This window comes from Sinocyclocheilus anshuiensis, unplaced genomic scaffold (genome assembly GCF_001515605.1).
Source record: "Sinocyclocheilus anshuiensis isolate Anshui unplaced genomic scaffold, SAMN03320099.WGS_v1.1 scaffold911, whole genome shotgun sequence".
NCBI lineage: Eukaryota > Metazoa > Chordata > Actinopteri > Cypriniformes > Cyprinidae > Sinocyclocheilus > Sinocyclocheilus anshuiensis.
In genome coordinates, this window is record NW_015542373.1 from 19,689 (window position 1) to 37,255 (window position 17,567).

General features: G+C 33.0%; 1 pseudogene; it reads left to right on the plus strand.

Annotated features, from left to right (window-relative positions):
* Positions 1–17,567, plus strand: part of LOC107692248 (multiple PDZ domain protein-like) — a 53,364-nt pseudogene that overhangs the window by 18,843 nt on the left and 16,954 nt on the right.

Sequence of the window (17,567 nt, forward strand, 5' to 3'; positions counted from 1 at the left end):
AATTTCAGCTGAGGGAAATCTGGCATTCATTTGAGGCTGCTTTACACCGCTTTAGATCTGGACTTGGCTTGACTGTCACAGGTGTTAATAGACTCCCATTCTTGATCTAGAAGATTGCAATTAAAGTACATTTAAGTTCCTAGCATGATTTTTTACAACGCTGACATAACATCCACTACTAAGTGCTCCTCATGGAAAACCAAGATAACAGAGTCAATGTGCAGAGGTTCATAATTCCTTCTATAATGTCTGTGTCTGCATTGTACTTTATTTATATTTAGTGATACTTTTCATTTTTTAGCATGAATTACCTGTAATCATGCTCTCATGCACACAGCACAACAGAATGTATATTAGTAATCAATGTTTGAAATGCCACCTATATAATTTTGTATTTAATCTAATTTAAAATATATAATTTAAATATCAAATAAATGTAAAAAAAATATTGCACATATCAGGGAATAAATATGCATCATAGGTTAAAATGTAATGATATAAATCATCTGTAGTGTTTTTGTTTACCAAAACCAATAAAAAAAATTGTTGTTAACTGGAGAAAAAAAAAGCTGAAATAAAATAATATAAATTTGATATGAAAAACTTAAACTTAAAAAACTTAAATGAAAATTAAAAATGTCACTTTGGCATCTAACTGAAATAAAATAAGTTTGAGTACTAAAATTACTAAAACTGAAATAAATAAATTAAAGCTTAATAAAAAAATGCTAAATAAAAATGACAAAAGCATATACAAATTTTACAAAAACTAAAATTAAAATGAAAAATTTAAATTTAAAAAATAAAAGCCTATTCAAAATATTAATAAGTACTTTAATAATATTTAAATAATGCTAAAATAACACTGATTCCAGTAGAATACATGGCCAATTCAGTTCACCCTTCTTTGTTTGAAAAGGACAGAATCTTTATTTTCAATAATCGATGGGATCAGATCATATTTACACAATGTCCAATAAGAAATGTCAGTATCTCTCAAACATATGAAACTCTAGATGGCGCAGTCCAATAGGTCTAACTCAATCTGACCTAATGACATCATTATCACATGGCACAGCTGATTGGTTCTCTCCTGTATCGGTAGCCAATGAGCACACTGCCCAACATTCAAATATATGACTAGTGTTTGCTGTAGCAGTTGCAGCTTGCTTCAGAGACCCTCCACCTTCCCCAGCTCCACCTGTATAGATCTGCTATGAGGTGATTCATGTATGCTATATGGGGGTTATTTCACGTATGTTATATTTGCAGCAGCAATATTTCTTACATGCTCACAGCAGCATGTTGTGGATGTATTGGCAGTAGCAAGTCTCGGTACTTGCTCTGCCGCAGCACTATTCCGCCAAGACCAAACACATTAACATTGTCATGTACATTACCATGCCAATCCCTCCGAGAGTTGTCATGACAGAAATCTTATTAAACTGTGCTGGTTTAAGATGACTTAGGAAATTATATTTCTCCAAACACTTTTGAAGACATTTTTTAGAGTCAACCTTGAATGCATTTTAGAATTTTTATCTAAAGCAAACATTAAAAACCTTATATAGCTTTTTAAATGCAAATTTCAACTTGTTCCTCACCATGAAAATAGCATTAAAACAGCAGCCATCATGTCCCATGGCGTGTGTTGCAGGCATGACAGTGTGCGCACTGAAGGACGGGCCTGGGATGCTGATCCGCAGCATCATTCACGGCGGCTCCATCATCAGAGACGGCCGGCTCGGGGTCGGGGACCTGATTATGGCCATCAACGGAGAACCGACGGGAAACCTGACCAACGCTCAGGCACGAGCCGCAACTTCTCAGGCACAAATCAGACGCTCTATTATTGAGAGGTGGATAATTATAGACACTCTCAGAAAGGTTTGTGTTCTATTGTTTTATATTATTTATATTAAACACAAAGGGTTTCATTTGGCATTTTCAAAAAACTATTCAGTAAGGCCCCATTAGTTAACATTAGTTTACTGCTTAAACTAACAATGAGCAATACATGTGTTACAGTATTTATTCATCTTTGTTAACATTAGTTAATAAAACTACAACTGTTCAGTGTTTATTTAAGCTCAGGTTTATTAAATAATATGAACAGATACAGCTTTGGATTTCAATAATGTTTTAATAATTGTTCAAATTAATTTAAGCTAAGATTAAGAAATTATTTAGTAGTGTTTTTCATTGTTAGTCATGTTAACTAACGTAGTTAACTAATGTTAACAAATGGAGGCTTATTGTAAAGTTTCTAATCATTTAATTAAAAAAATCAAATAAATTACATTATATGCTGATTAATAATTAAATAGATCACATTTATCAATATTTGCTGAGGGAAGTAACCAAATGAATATACATACAGGGCTGTCAATTCATTAACAATTCTGGTGGAATTAATTGCATAGTGTGCTTATTAATTAATCATAAAAAAATTATAATATACATAAGTGTTTGTTTGCTGCATCCACTACACTGTTCAAAAGTCTGAGGTCAGTAAGATTTTTTTAAAGAAATTAATCCTTTTATGCATCAATGATGCATTAAACTGATCAAAACTGAAAGTAAAGACATTTATAATGTTACAAAAAGATTTCTGTTTTAAATAAGTGTTGTTCTTTTGAACTTTCAATTCATCTGTGAATCCTGAAAAATAAAATGTTTCACGGTTTCCACAACAATATCGGGCAGCACAACTGTTTTCAACACTGATAATAATCAGAGATGTTTCTTGAGCAGCAAATCAGCATATTAGAATGATTTCTGAAGATCATGGGACACTGAAGACTGGAGTAATGATGTTGAAAATACAGCTGCGCATCACAGGAATAAATTACATTTTACAACATAGTCACACAGAAAACAGCTATTTTAAATTTAAAAAATATTTTTAAATTTTACTATATTATTGATTAAATGCATACAGCCTTGGTGAGCAATAGAGACTCCTTTCAAGAACATAAAAAAATCGTACCGACCCCAGACTTTCCACACAGACATACAGTATTTGGATGTTACGGTGCATCTAGCTTGTCAAAACGGTTACTTTTTGGTGGTACTTCAAGCTTGAGTCTGTTGAGAAATCTGTTCAAATGGAGATGATGTAAAGTCAGGGTGTATTTTAAGGGTGCTGCCAATTTAATAGAGCCATCAACCTCGGCAGAACTCAGGATTTACATTCACAATAAAAGGTTAAACAGACATTCATAAAACAAGGCTTATCAGTGCCCAGCGGTGATCCAGAAGCCGTCTGGCAGCAGAGAGCTTGTTCTAGCTGCAGTAAGTCACTTTATTCTGCCTCCCGCTGCCAGCGGCGTCTGTGTCCGTAAACTGCTCTTCACGTTTCCAGATCCACAGGTGCTGCGGGGGAAGAGCTGAGCCCCGTCTCTGTGTGAGTACTGCCTTCATCACACTGTCTGTCCTCACTCCCTGCTTGCGTTTGTTTTGAGCTGTCGCTGCAGAGCTTTCTCCAAAAAATCTGCTTCCATTCTCTTCTAATCGCACACAAGCTCAAAGACTGGAAACAGTTCTGGCATCATTTACTCTCCCTCATGTCATTCCAAACCTTTCTTTCTTCCGCTGAATCTAAATCTCCATTACTGGCTCGTTTCTGTTATGCAGTACCTTTTTGTGATTATTTTATATATTATTCTATTTTATTTCTATTCTGTTAAAATTGTTAAACCATTACTATTGAAATATTAAGCAGCACAGTTGCTTTGAACATTAATTATATACTGAAGCCTGGAGTTATGGATGCTGAAAATTCAGGAATAAATTATATTTTAAAGTATTTAAATTTTAAATATTTTTTACAATTTTAAATGTATTTTAAAATGTTGAAATGTAACAGTTATGTATAATTGTTTATTCGGTTATATAGTAATAATATTTCACAATAATATTGTATTTTTGATCAAATAAATGCAGCCTTGATGAGCGGAAGAGACCTCTTTTCAAAAACATGAACAAATATTTGAACGGTAGTGTATTTCTATTACAAGATTATAACCTTTTGGAAATATTACTTTACTATGAATTGCGCAATTGCAAGAAATTAACATGATGCCTAAGGAACCGTTTACACAGGACATGTTTGTTCTTGTTTTTGAAGTGAAAAACAGCTAGAAGACAACGAAATGGAGCCAAACACAGGCTGGTTTAAATTAAAAAAATTAATAAATAAATAAACAAACAAATATTTGATGCTGTTGTGTTCCCACAATTTTTTTTTATTATTTGTTAAAAATTTAAAAAATAAAATTTGCAATTGTAATAATTAAAGTGATATTACAAAAGACAAACAGGTCGAAATGTAATTTGTAGTGAATTAATTTGTGAAAAAAGGGGGGGAAAGGTATGAATTGCAGAAAACATGTTTTTTCTTCAAAACATTTTAACTAGAGAAATAAAAAAATGAACTAGCTAAATTGCTAATTTAAATTTCAGAAGTGAGTGGACATGGCAAAAAAAGGCAACATTCATACACACCAAAGTAGTGAATGATTCAAAATTCACCCCATGTTCACTTAAAGGAACATGCCACTAATTTTACTACAGAGGAGTCAAGTTTTAAATAGGAAAAATATCAAAACTCTTTGGTCATTTTTGAGCGAGATGCTAACGGTCTAATCAGATTCAATGATCTATGCTAAGCTACAGCTAAAAGTGCTACCGCCAGACCCAGAGATCAGCTGAATGGATTCGAAAACGGTAAAACTCAACTGTTTAACTCTAGGGGAGTTGGAAAATGAGCCTATTTTCAAAAATAGTGGAGTGTTCCTTTAAAGCTGAAGTGTGTGAGGTCTACACCACAGAATTGCAAAAATAAGGATTGTTGGCAGAGTGATTACACTTTTCGAGAAAGTCAACCAACAAATTAAGCTGGGATAGGAGAGTGCTTCAGTTTTAATTGTGGTATTTTAAGGCAAATTTAAATTGTACTGCATAGTGGGTCTGACCTGACTAATGTCTAACACTCACATTCCAGTCAAGCTCAACCGTGCTGCATTTCCTCATCAAGCAGCGTTTGAGCAGGTTGTTGTTTCCTTGGTAACATGCATTCGTGTTCTCAAGAGGCTGTCGTTCATCGTTAACATTACAGGCCGTCTTTTCCTCCTAACATGGTGTGTATTGTGTTGTTCATCTTTGACTAACATCTCTCTCATGTCAGTGATTTGATTTCCAGCCATCGATTGTCGTTCATTAATGAAGCGTTTTCACTGAATGTGTGGATAATGAATATTTGATTCACATCGATGTGCCGTGACTCCTAATGTCTTGATATCTCCGCCTGCATGCATGAATTGTTCAAAACAAGTTTTGATTTTTCTCAATTAGATCTGTCATCTTCACTTACAGTCAACTGATGAAGCAAACAAACTATTTCTGTTTTGACTCCTGATCCGGAAAGATGAAAATTCAAGCTAAATTATCAGGCTCGCTATTGAGTCAGACTTTTTTGGTTTGAATCTTTTGGGATGTAATGCAAAGGAAACAGAAAAATTTCTTGTTGTGGGACATTCATTTACTAACCCATAAAACACCGGCTGCTTTGATTTCATCTTGATTTCACCTTGGACAGAGATAGGCAGAATATATCACATATTACCCATAATGCTGAAAAAAACAAGATGTGCTTCAATGCAAGTTATGGTCAGTTTTATGGATTTATTGCATAATGTTGATTGACTCCTTTTTGCATTTTTTAAAACTGAAGAACAAGTGGCCAATAAGTCACAAATGCTGTTGATTGAGTTTAAGTTGGGAGACTCCTTTGGAGTTTGATTCCACCAGTGTTGATGACAGGTCTGATGAGTCAAATGTCATCATAGCTTATGAATCTTATGATTATGTGTGTGCAGAATCACGTATGTTCCTGCAGAATATTTAGAGGAATACAGGGCAAGCCAGCAGCTCCAGAGTGATGATCTCTCTGATGGCAAAAACAACACTCAACAGTACGTACTCCACTCACACTTCATCCTGTCAGCTCTCATTGACTCGTAGAGCTGTAAAATGGACATGAAATGAGAGCTTTGTGTTTGTGTGTTTAGTCAGACGGCCTCAGATCTTCCAGAGAGAGAAGATGGAGAGGGACAGGAGAGTGAACGACAGACAGCAGCTTCCAACAGCTGGAATCTACCACGGAGGTGAGGACAGATCAATAAGTTGCATGTGATTGAAAAACATGGGCGTATCTATTAGGAATGGATATGTATTAGAAACCCGTTTCTGTTGGTATTCTTATTATTGTTCCTTTGGGAGCATACGGCTGCCCTTAAAACCATTGGAGCAAAATTTGGTGCGTTCATTAGGGAAGGTATGAACATCAATCTGACCAATTTTAGGCTCTCTCACTCGAACCCTTTAGCAACACCGTAAGTTTAAAATTGGGCATTTCATATAACCATATGACCTATTTACAGTCTTCAGATTTTTGATGAAAAATGCTGTATGCTATAAACAGTTTGGCATACTGAAACAGACAAAAAATATATTGTATATATATATTGTATATATATATATTATATATAATATTCTTCTATAATAATTGTCGGTTACACTTTATTTTAAGGTGTCCTTGTTGCACTGTAATTATACATTTAAGTACTGAGTAATATTAATTAACTACATGTACTTACTATATTGTTAGGGTTAGGATTAGGGTTTGGCTTAGGGTTACTTGCATGTAATTATGCATAATTAATTGTTATTATAAAGTGCATGTAACGTGTGTAACAAGGACACCTTAAAATAAAGTGTTACCTAATTGTCCTATGTAGGGTCACATACATTTTGCATTTGCCTAAAATGTGTTTTAAGATTGTAAATGTATTTTCTTGCTCCTAAGTACATTTTTAAATATATGTTGGTATTTGAAGGTTTAAACAAAATATATTTTGTTAAAAAATATTCAATTAAAAATATATACTTCATTAACTGGCATGGTTTACAACTTACATTTAGCATATGTTTAAGAAATATTTTGGCCAGAAAAAAAAAAACACACACACAAAGTTTGATGCTGTTCAGTCAGAAGGTGGGATCATGATGATGAGAAACATATCAGTGAAGACAACTGTGGGAAAGTCATGAAAATGTATTGATCATAATGTTGCAAATTGACGTTACTGGATGTTAATTGAATGTTCTGCGTGTGTTTGCTCAGAGTGGAGTTGCACAGGGAAGCTGGGAAATCTCTGGGCATCAGCATTGTTGGTGGGCGGGGCATGGGCAGTCGCCTTAGCAACGGGGAAGTGATGCGGGGCATCTTTATTAAACACATCCTGGAGGACAGTCCAGCGGGACGCAACGGCACACTGAAGACAGGAGACAGGATTTTAGAGGTGCACACACACTTACTTAGCTATGTATTATAACAGAATGACATAAAGTTATTTACAATTATAAATTATTATTAATACATTACAATAATCCAACTCTAATCTAAATTAAAATGCTAAAAAGCACAAAATCAGGATGTAAATAGAGGTCATATTTTTATTTTCTCTCAAAATTGTTTTTAATGAAGAACATACAGTTCTTGAAACATCTGGAGTTACAAAATGAATTGTAGTTAATTAATTTGCTATTTACATATTTCCAGTTATTGTTAATAAAATGAAAAGATTGAAAACAAGCAGCTCTGTCGTACTTACAGCAGAAATGCTGGAAATACCTTAAGATATCTGACCCAGCTTTATACAAGCTCAGTGGACAAAAAAAAAACGTCCTTGATGAAATCCAAAAAATTTAACATTTTATTTATTATTTTGAAATTTTTTTAATGTTTTAAATTTACTTTTATTTACATTTGTTTTAAATTGACTTATAATTGTCAAATGTCTATGTCATTTTAATTATAAAAAAGTAACTTCTTCACCCAATATTTGCATGTACAGTGTATTTTAGTGCTTGTTGGAGTATCGCATTGTTAGTTTAGCAACATGTTAGCGTCAAACTCCATTGGACTCAATTGTGAATCAATTCATCTGTGTACTTCATGTGAAAAACGCAATTTGTGTGGAGCACAATGTAGAGCATTGCAAATCAGTGATTATGAGGTTGCATTTCAGTTCTTATATCATGGTACAGCAGTAAATATTATTTACAAAATATTTATTTTTGCACCAAATGTTGAATTCTATAAATTCAGGAAGTTGCAATGTTGCTCGCGTTGTTGCGACACACTAAAATGAACTTTTACATTCATTGAAGCTGTCTACACTGGAAGTGGCATGGCACAGTTTGCAAAAATGGCTGGGTGACATTTTATCTAAAAGTTAGATGTTCATGTACATTTTAATCAATTAAATTAAAACTGACTGTTTACATTCTGTTGACAATCTCAACATTTTTCAGCCTTTTAAGTATATTTGTTGCTTTATAGCTCAGTGTTTATATATTTGCTCTGCAGTGTTTTATTTTTTTTTAATCAGAGGAACCGCATTTTAATTGAACAGCCGCTGTTACCAAGTATATTCAAAATGTTGCATGCAAGAAGTAAAATACAGTGAAGATCTAGTTAGAAATAATTTTTCCACAGTTTTTTTTTTTCTTGCTAAAGGAACACAAAGAATTGTATTTAATTAGTTTCATTTAAATGCACCAATATAACAATACTTTTGTCAAAAAGACGTGCACTTTAGCATACTTATTATGGAAGTGATATAGTTTGAAGAATATACTGCAATAAAATGAAAATTAATTATATTTAAATTTATATTAAATGCAATTAGCTGAACTTTAGAGTGTTCTTAAGCCACTTAAGTAAGACTTAAGTACATCTTTATATATATTTAATTTCACAATTACTTCTTTTGTCTTTGAAATATGGCTAAAGTACTGCTGAATGTACTGACAAGCATTTATGGTAAACTAAAATATACTTTAATATTGAAACTTGTATCTCATGTATTTAAATATATTTGTAATTACACATTTGTAATGATGAAATTGCAATTTCAATAGTCAACACATTCAAATAAATGTACTTCTTTTAAAACACGACAAAAGATGATTAAAACAATTATTACAAAGCTCACTTTTTAAAAGTGTACTAAAGTAAGTTCAGAAACAGTCATGAAAGTGTCTTTAAGTCACTTAAGTGGCCTTTTATTTCATTAATATATTCTCTGCAAGTACAGTTTTTTTTTAATATACTTTTAAAATTTGAAGTACACTACAAGTGCACATTCAATACAATTAAGCGCACTTAATTTTTAAAAGGGTAGTGGTAAATAGTGATATTTACCTACTTATATTTTTGCTAAATTATTTTCATACATTAAAAAATTGTCATGCATTGACTTCAGTAAAAGCACATTACTGAATAAGTTTTGAATCGATTCATTGAGCTTAGATTAATAGAAACGAATCAAGCTTACAAACTGTGACAAAGGTTTGGCTACTGAAGCTTTAATCAGAAAGACTATTAAAACTCTCTCTTAATGCTATACTCATACTCTCTGAGAAACCTAATGACCAAATATGAAGTATATTAAAATCATCACAGTCTTACTTAATTTGATATTGTCAATAGAATCATCATGTATGGAAGGATATTCTGGACTAATTTCAAAAGGAATTGCAAATTGTATTTTCAATTGCGTTTTTCATAAATGGACGCATAAATTGTGACATAATCCAAACGCATTTGCAAATCGTACAATTTGCAATTCCTTTTGAAAATAGGATAAAATAGGAATATCCTTCCATGATCATGATTATATTGTGAATCTTTAATATATCTCCCAGCACTAACTAACTAACTGCTTTTGTAACTGTTTAGTGCTCAGAAAGACAGGACCGCTTTGCATCTGTCTCTCGCTCTGCACCTCATCTGTCTGTCTGTCTGTCTGTCTGTCTCTCAGCCTGACTCTCTGTAGAGTTTTGATTCACCTCCTGTGATAGAGAAATACGGGACAGTTTTAAAATGCGTCCCTGTGCCAAAGTATCAGGTAATTTCTGTTCGGCCCTCTTATCTCTGCTCCCAGCATCCCTCATTCAGCTCGGCTTAGCCTTAAGATTTGCCAGTAAGTCAACTTAAGCACATTTACGAACTCAATCAAATGCGATTAAATAAGTAACACTCCTGTTATGGCTCTCCAAAGTTCAACTGTTTTGCTGTTAATGTCCCGAACCACTTCCTCCACTTAGTTTGATTTACCCGCAGGCCTCTTTTTTAAATAATGGCACTTCTAGTTTACATATTAGATGTTTTAATGACTCGTCTCACAGGAGGAAATGTGTTTAAGCTGATATACTGGCGCAGGGTGATTCTGGCTTGCTAACCTTCTGTGTTGTGCTTGTAGAAACCTCCTGTAGCCCTACTACAGCTGAAGCGCTCAGAGCAACCCCTCCATCCTTACCCCGAATCCTGCTTTACATACAAACCGCTACAGGTTAGACGGAGTCGCCTGTGTATATGTGTGTGTGTGTGTGTGTGTGTGTGTATCTGATGTGTTGAATGGTTATCAAGTGGTACATTCTAGAAAACTCATCCTTGTTCTTCGAAGTTTTCCATGGTTATGTTTCATTTTGAAAGTTCTGTGGGTTTTAGTTTAAGTGTATACTAGCAACGAAAATATATGACTTTTTGTCCAATAAAATGCTCTGTAGAATGAAAATGTCCCTTGTGAAAAAGAAGTGCACTTAATATGCACTTGTAGTGAACTTCAAATCTGTACTTGCAGATTATATAATATTAATTAACTAAAAGGCTACTTAAGTGACTTAAAGAGACATTTTCGCAATTGCTTCTTAAGACACTTAAGTATGCTTTTAAAAAAGTGCATTTGGTAATAATTTTAAATTAAGTTTTACTTTAAAGTACATTTGAAATCATTAAGTGTTATTAATCTTTTGTCCTGCTTCAACCTCTTAACTAAGGTTGGTCTCTTTTTAAAGAAGACAATCAGCAGATTATTGCTGAAGCATTTCAAAAAATTTAAATGTAAAAAAAAAGTTATACAAGTTTAAGTTTACTGTAAAGAAAATGTACTGTACTAAAATGTTTTATTTTATTTAAAATAAATATTTTATAAAATATTTTGGAATCTAAAATTGCTATAAACTCAAAGCCATTTGTCTAGTTAAGTTATGTTCCAAATTTGAAGTTGCTATCACAAAAATTGAGGTTAGTTAATTTTTTCAAGATTAGAAAAAGTTTTGGTAAAATATTGTAGTATATTTAGTAATATGACACTTGACACCGCCCACTAGGGGGAGGAGGATGAATTGTGAGTGTTTAAGTTACACTTTATTTTAAGGTGTCCTTGTTACAGTGTAATTACACATTTAAGTACTGAGTAATATTAATTATAATCGACAATTATGATTTTTGTCATAATCGTGCAGCCCTAATCCTAAAGTGTAAATCTTTTTCACAATGGGTTTCATGATCTGACTCAAAACAGCTCTGTTTTAATCATGAAATCACACATCACGACTGTTTTTGCTGAAATCTCAACCTGCAAAAAATCCCAAAACTACAGGATTTAATCTGTCTGATTTCTGCTATATTTCTAACTGACCGTTACATTTCTCAGCTGACCAAAGCCCTTGTATCAAGGCACCTGTAAAGTCCGGCTCTCTGCGGTCTGTCCTTCTCTTCATCAGACCAGATGTGCGCTAATGATCCGTGCCTCATTCCCTCCCAGCAGATGTCTCTCTGCAGATGGCTCTTAAAAGTAGCTTTGTTTCAATGGCACTGAACAACAAGTACAAACCCGAGGGGGGATCCGCGGCCATAAAGAAAGACTTTCATTACTGTGCAGGACTTCAGTTCGGATCTTCTAGACCAACAGAGAGCTGGTCAATGACATTAGAGTTTAATGATGTTGTTGAAGTCATGTAGAGTGTTTTTTGTGGGATTGTGTTTGACGAGGACTGTTCTTGAATTTTTAATAATGGCAGACATCTGCGCTGGATGCAGTGGAAGACATTTCAGCCTTCGATCTGAAGAGCAGCGGTGAGAAGGTGAGCAGACGGACGCCACTGAATCCGCTCTAGTGCTTCTTCATCACAGATATATGACTCTAGATTTTAAGTAGCTCACCAAAAATGAATTTTTGTCATTGTTTTCTCACTCTCGGGTCATTCCTAAACCTGTATGATTGTCTTCAGTGAAACTGAATATTTTCAAGAATTAATGGAGTTCTTTTCATTACAACAAAGAGCTGTTAGAAAATCAAAACGTTTCAAAACAACGGTTCAGATAAGAAAAACTCTTTTGAAGCCAAGACAGCTTTGTCTGAGCAATGGAAACAGAGCAATTCAATGATAAAAAGTGTTATTTTACTATTATTTACTGTATATATGCTATTATAAATTAGCTATAAATTACCTATAAATAAATTGTGTATATATATATATATATAGTAAAGTTTTAGTAATTTTTTATGATCTTTTAATTTTTTTTAATACTTATAACTAATTTTTTTATTTATTTTTTTTTTTTTTTTTAAGTTTTTTAAGTTTACATCTAATCTTTATGTTTTATTTTACTTCAGCATTACATCAATTAGCAAAGATTTTAATGAAACTGACTGACAATCTTTTCCTCCAGTGAGCTGAACTCTGATTTGTGAATTGATCTTTAAATCCAAAATAAGAACTAAAATAAAAAAAATTATAATTTGTTTACTGAACTCCAGGATCTGTAAATCTAGCAAAAGCACAGAAGTGTTTCATTGATTGATTGATTCATGCATTTAAAAAATTTAAGATAATTTATATGACGTTTTATAGGGAAAATTTAATTTGTACAAGTGTGTATGGCTTGGAACATCACGGAGGGTGAGGAAATAATGTAAATGTTTATTTTGAACTTCCTCTCAGAAGCACGATGTTCACTAATAGTCTGTCAGTTTAAGTCCTGATTATTTCACAGGCATAATTGTGCAAGAAAGTGGAATATGAAGTTGTGCTTGAGGCAGAGTTTCCTAATCATGAAAGCCTGGAAATACCAGAGAGTTTTACAATTGTGATTTTCAGGCTTGGAGAAGTCATGGAAGTGTCTGTATTATGATTTCTGTAGTTATGCATTTCAGAGTGAGTCTGTTGAATGTAAACGCCTTTGTGGCTAAAAACAGTTTCCTGTATGTTACGCTAAGGGAGTGGCCTTTTTGTTAACTATGATAACCATGCTGTGATTTTATCCAGTATCTAATCACAAATGCCTGGAAAATAATAAGGCCTCAAAATGAATCATAATTAATAAAAACAAAAGGTGGAGTCATCGCTAGTGTCTCATACAGACCTCAAAAGGTCATGAACCTGGGAAACTTGGTCAAATTCAGAGACTGGGTCTTCTTCAGACGTGCTCGTTATAGCAGTCCACTACATTGTAAACAAGACTTTGTTTGCTAGCAAAACCCTGGGCACTCAGACTCTCAGAAGTTGCGTAAAAGTCGGCCAATCTGATTAGCAATGCATATTTAAACCAACCGGTACGATTTTTGCATGCATTATGCTTCAGGCGCTGTGTGAACGGTCCCTAGCAGTGCCGTCTGAGACTCAGTGTTCAGAATAACATACTAACAACTACTGTTACAATGTCTGCAGTGTATATTATCTACACTGTGCATAGTATGTGAATTTCTGTAAGCATATAATAGGATGACATTCCAGTGTTATTTTATTATTATTAATATACTATTATAGTATTTAGTAATATTTTGATTTTTTTTGAAGTTTTTGTGATTTTGTTATGAGCTTTTGTAATTTTTATCAGTTTTTGTTTTTATTCAATATTTCTTTTTAGCTTTAATTTATATTTATATTTATTTCCGTTTTAGTTTTAGTAATTTTAGTTCTTCAAATTATTTTATTTATTTTATTTTATTTATTTTACGTTAAGGTTTTCATCTAATGTTTTATTTTTTTTTTTCAACTTTATTTATATTTATAATGCCTAAAATTTAATTAAAATTGAAAAATAACCGTTTTAATTTCCAATCTGATGAAAATATGCCACACACATGCAGTGTGATGAAACAGTGTTGCATATAATTTTTTTTTTCAAAACTATCAGGCAGTATAGTGTACACTACTTCATATTCAGTTAAGTAGTTAGCTAGTATTCTATTCCATCAGTGACAGAAAGTGTGTGGGCTGTCAGAGGTCAGCAGTAGATCAGCTGAGTCAGGAACAGATTTTGTGCTGTAAATGATGTTTTAGACGTGCTCTGCTGTAGTTAGTCTGAACAAGTACTTGCTCTCCCTCTGTCCTTCGCTCTCTCTCTCTCTCTGTGTCTCACTGGTGCTGGTTATTCTCTGTTTTCTGTAGGCCGTTGACACTCACAGTAGACATTTCCTCCGTCTGTGTCCAACTAATCCTTTCACTCCTACACCGTTTAAGGTTTGTGTCTTGTGTGTGTTTGTGTGTGTGTGTGTGTGTTTCCCTTCCCATCTATATGCAGTTGTGTGTTTCCTCTCCCACCTATATGCAGTTATGGATCATCTGATTTCATAATATTTGCATATATATGGCCCTAAAACCCTCTTTCTCCTTTTCTATAATATTATATATAATTATATAATAATGCATAGAATAATGTTTGCATTGCACTATGGTAACAATATATCTAAAATAAAAAATATATAAAATTATACAAATAAAAATAAAATATATTTATAAAATAAATATTTTAAATTTATAGTAGTTACATTTTTATTAATTTTTGCATTGCACTATGGAAACAATTTTGCTGTTTTGCATATAAATAACATAACATAACATATATATATATTGTAACAATTTTGCAGTATTGGAAGGTATAATATATATAAATACGCAGATATATGCAGATATGAACATAATTGAAAAGCAGACTTTCTTGTTTTTTTTTATTCGCACAACACAAAGATTTGTTATTTTACCCATGTACCCATAAATCTGCATGATTTTCGTTATTCTGTGTAAAGCAAAAGGAGATATTTCACAGAATACTCCTGCTGCTCTTTTCCACACAGTGAAAGCACACAGTGACCAGGAGCTTTTAAACTCAAAAAATGACAAAAAATGTATCATAAATGTAGTTTTGTATCAAGAACAGACCGAAATGTAAAGAGCAGCATGAACATTCTGTGAAACATCTCCAATTTAGTTCCATATTACAAAGTTATCCAAATTTGGAACAACATTTGACTCTTATATATGTAACAATGTAATATTGTTATTGTATGTTGAGTACTCTCAATTTTACACTGTAACTACGATATTGATAACATTTTTTTCATTCATTAAACATAAGTTTAGCAGGCTAACGAATGATTTGTAAGAGCAGCAGCATGTCTTGGTTTGTTGGATCTTCATGCTGAGAAATGAAGAACAGATTAATGTGTTAAATGTAATTTTGATTATGCTTCATATTTCATGGGTTTAATGGAGGATGCCATGCTGACAGATGACATGCTAATTGGATATAAATTATATCTTTTTTAATGTGTTTTATTTTTAAAACTGTGCCAGCTGAATCGAGAGGAGGGGAAAAGCTTCCTGTCAGCACCCGTCCTGTCGCTGCCTGTCGTTCCACATGTCGGGGAAACAGATTCGGACACGCTGACTGAGATTCCCGACAGACTTGTTCTTCATAATGACGGTGCTGATGAGAAAGAGGAGGATGAGTACGGATACAGCTGGAGTGAGTCTCACATTCACTGTAACACACAGCAGCCAGCAGAGGGCACCGATCACACTGGACTAGATTCAGAGAGAGAGACCCTTGTGAAAAAGAAATTCATTATAGGATACTTAGGATTATAGAATACGGTTACACTTTATTTTACAGTGTCTTTGTAACAGTGTAACTATACATTTAAGTACTGAGTATTATTATTAACTACCTGTACTTACTATATGGATAGGGTTAGAATGGTTTAGGGTTAGTTGCATGTAATTATGCATAATTTATTGTTATTGCTATTGTAAGTACAAGTAACGTGTAACAAGGACACCGTGAAATAAAGTGTTACCGAATATACTTAAGTGTGAACTTAATATAATTTTTTTGGACTCTTATTTGCATGTTAATTGCAATGAAATGTGAATGTATTATAGTTCAGATTTATATTAAGTTAAATTAGCTGAACTTTAGAGTGTTTTTGACCCACTTAAGTAGGACTTAAGTACATCTTTGTTTGTAATTTCATAATTAATTCTGTTGTCTGTGAAATATGGTTAAAGTACTGCTGAATGTATGATAAATTAAAATATACTTTTTAAAATATAATTTCTATTGAAACTTGGGTAACACTTTATTTTAAGGTGTCCTTGTTACACTTTACATGTACTTACTATTATAATAACAATTAATTATGCATAATTACATGCAAGTAACCCTAAGCCAAACCTTAAACCTAACCCTAATCATATAGTAAGTACATGTAGTTAATTAATATTACTCAGTACTTAAATGTATAATTACACTGTAACAAGGACACCTTAAAATAAAGTGTAACCGAAACTTGTATGTCATGTATTTAAATATTTGTAATTACACATTTGTCATGGTCAAGTTGTAATTTAGTGCTTTTAAAATATATAAAATTTAAATGTAATATCGAATTACACATTAAAATTTTAATCAAGTACTTTACATGTGCTTTAGTATGTTAGTCAACACATCAAAATAAGTGTACTTCTTTAAAGTATGACAAAAGATTATTAAAACATAATGATTTAAAATGTACTTTAAAGTAAAACTTTTAATTTGACATTACAAAGTGCACTTTTAAAAGTGTACTTAAGTGTGTTAAGAAACAGTCATGGAAGTGTTGCTGTTTAAGTCACTTAAGTGGCTTTAAGAAAGTTTTTTAAAAGTATACTTTTAAGATTTGAAGTACACTACAAGTGCACATTCAATACTGTTAAGCACACTTTTTCACAGGGGGTTTATGGCCATAATTCACACTGTACTGAACTGTAAATCTGTTATTAGACTGCAGTGATATGCTGCAGTAATGCTACAGATTACAAGTGTAATTTACAAGTAAAAGCATCTAACTGTGTGTGTGTGTGTGTGTGTGTGTGTGTGTGTGTGTGTGTGTGTGAGAAGAGAAGGTAACAGAGCGGTACGGTCGTTTACCGGGTCAGCTGGACATGATCGAGTTGGAGAAGGGTCACACGGGTCTGGGTTTGAGTCTGGCAGGGAACCGGGATCATTCACACATGAGTGTGTTTGTGGTGGGCATCGATCCCAACGGCGCCGCCGGCCGAAATGGACACATTGTGGTGGGAGATGAACTGTTAGAGGTGAGTGAAAAAGAAATACACTTTAGCATACTTTTAAAAAGAGTACTTAATACTTTACTTTAAAAGAATATACTTAATTGTGAACTGAATGTAATGTTTTCAGACACTTAATTGCATATTAGTTGCAATTAAATTCAAATGTATTATAGTTTAAATTTATATTAAATGCGTTTTTTAATGCAGTTTATATTAAATTATTTTTGACACAGTTAAGTTGGTACGTAAATACATCTTTATATCTAATCTCATAATTCTATTGTCTTTGAAATATGGTTAAAGTACTGCTGAATGTA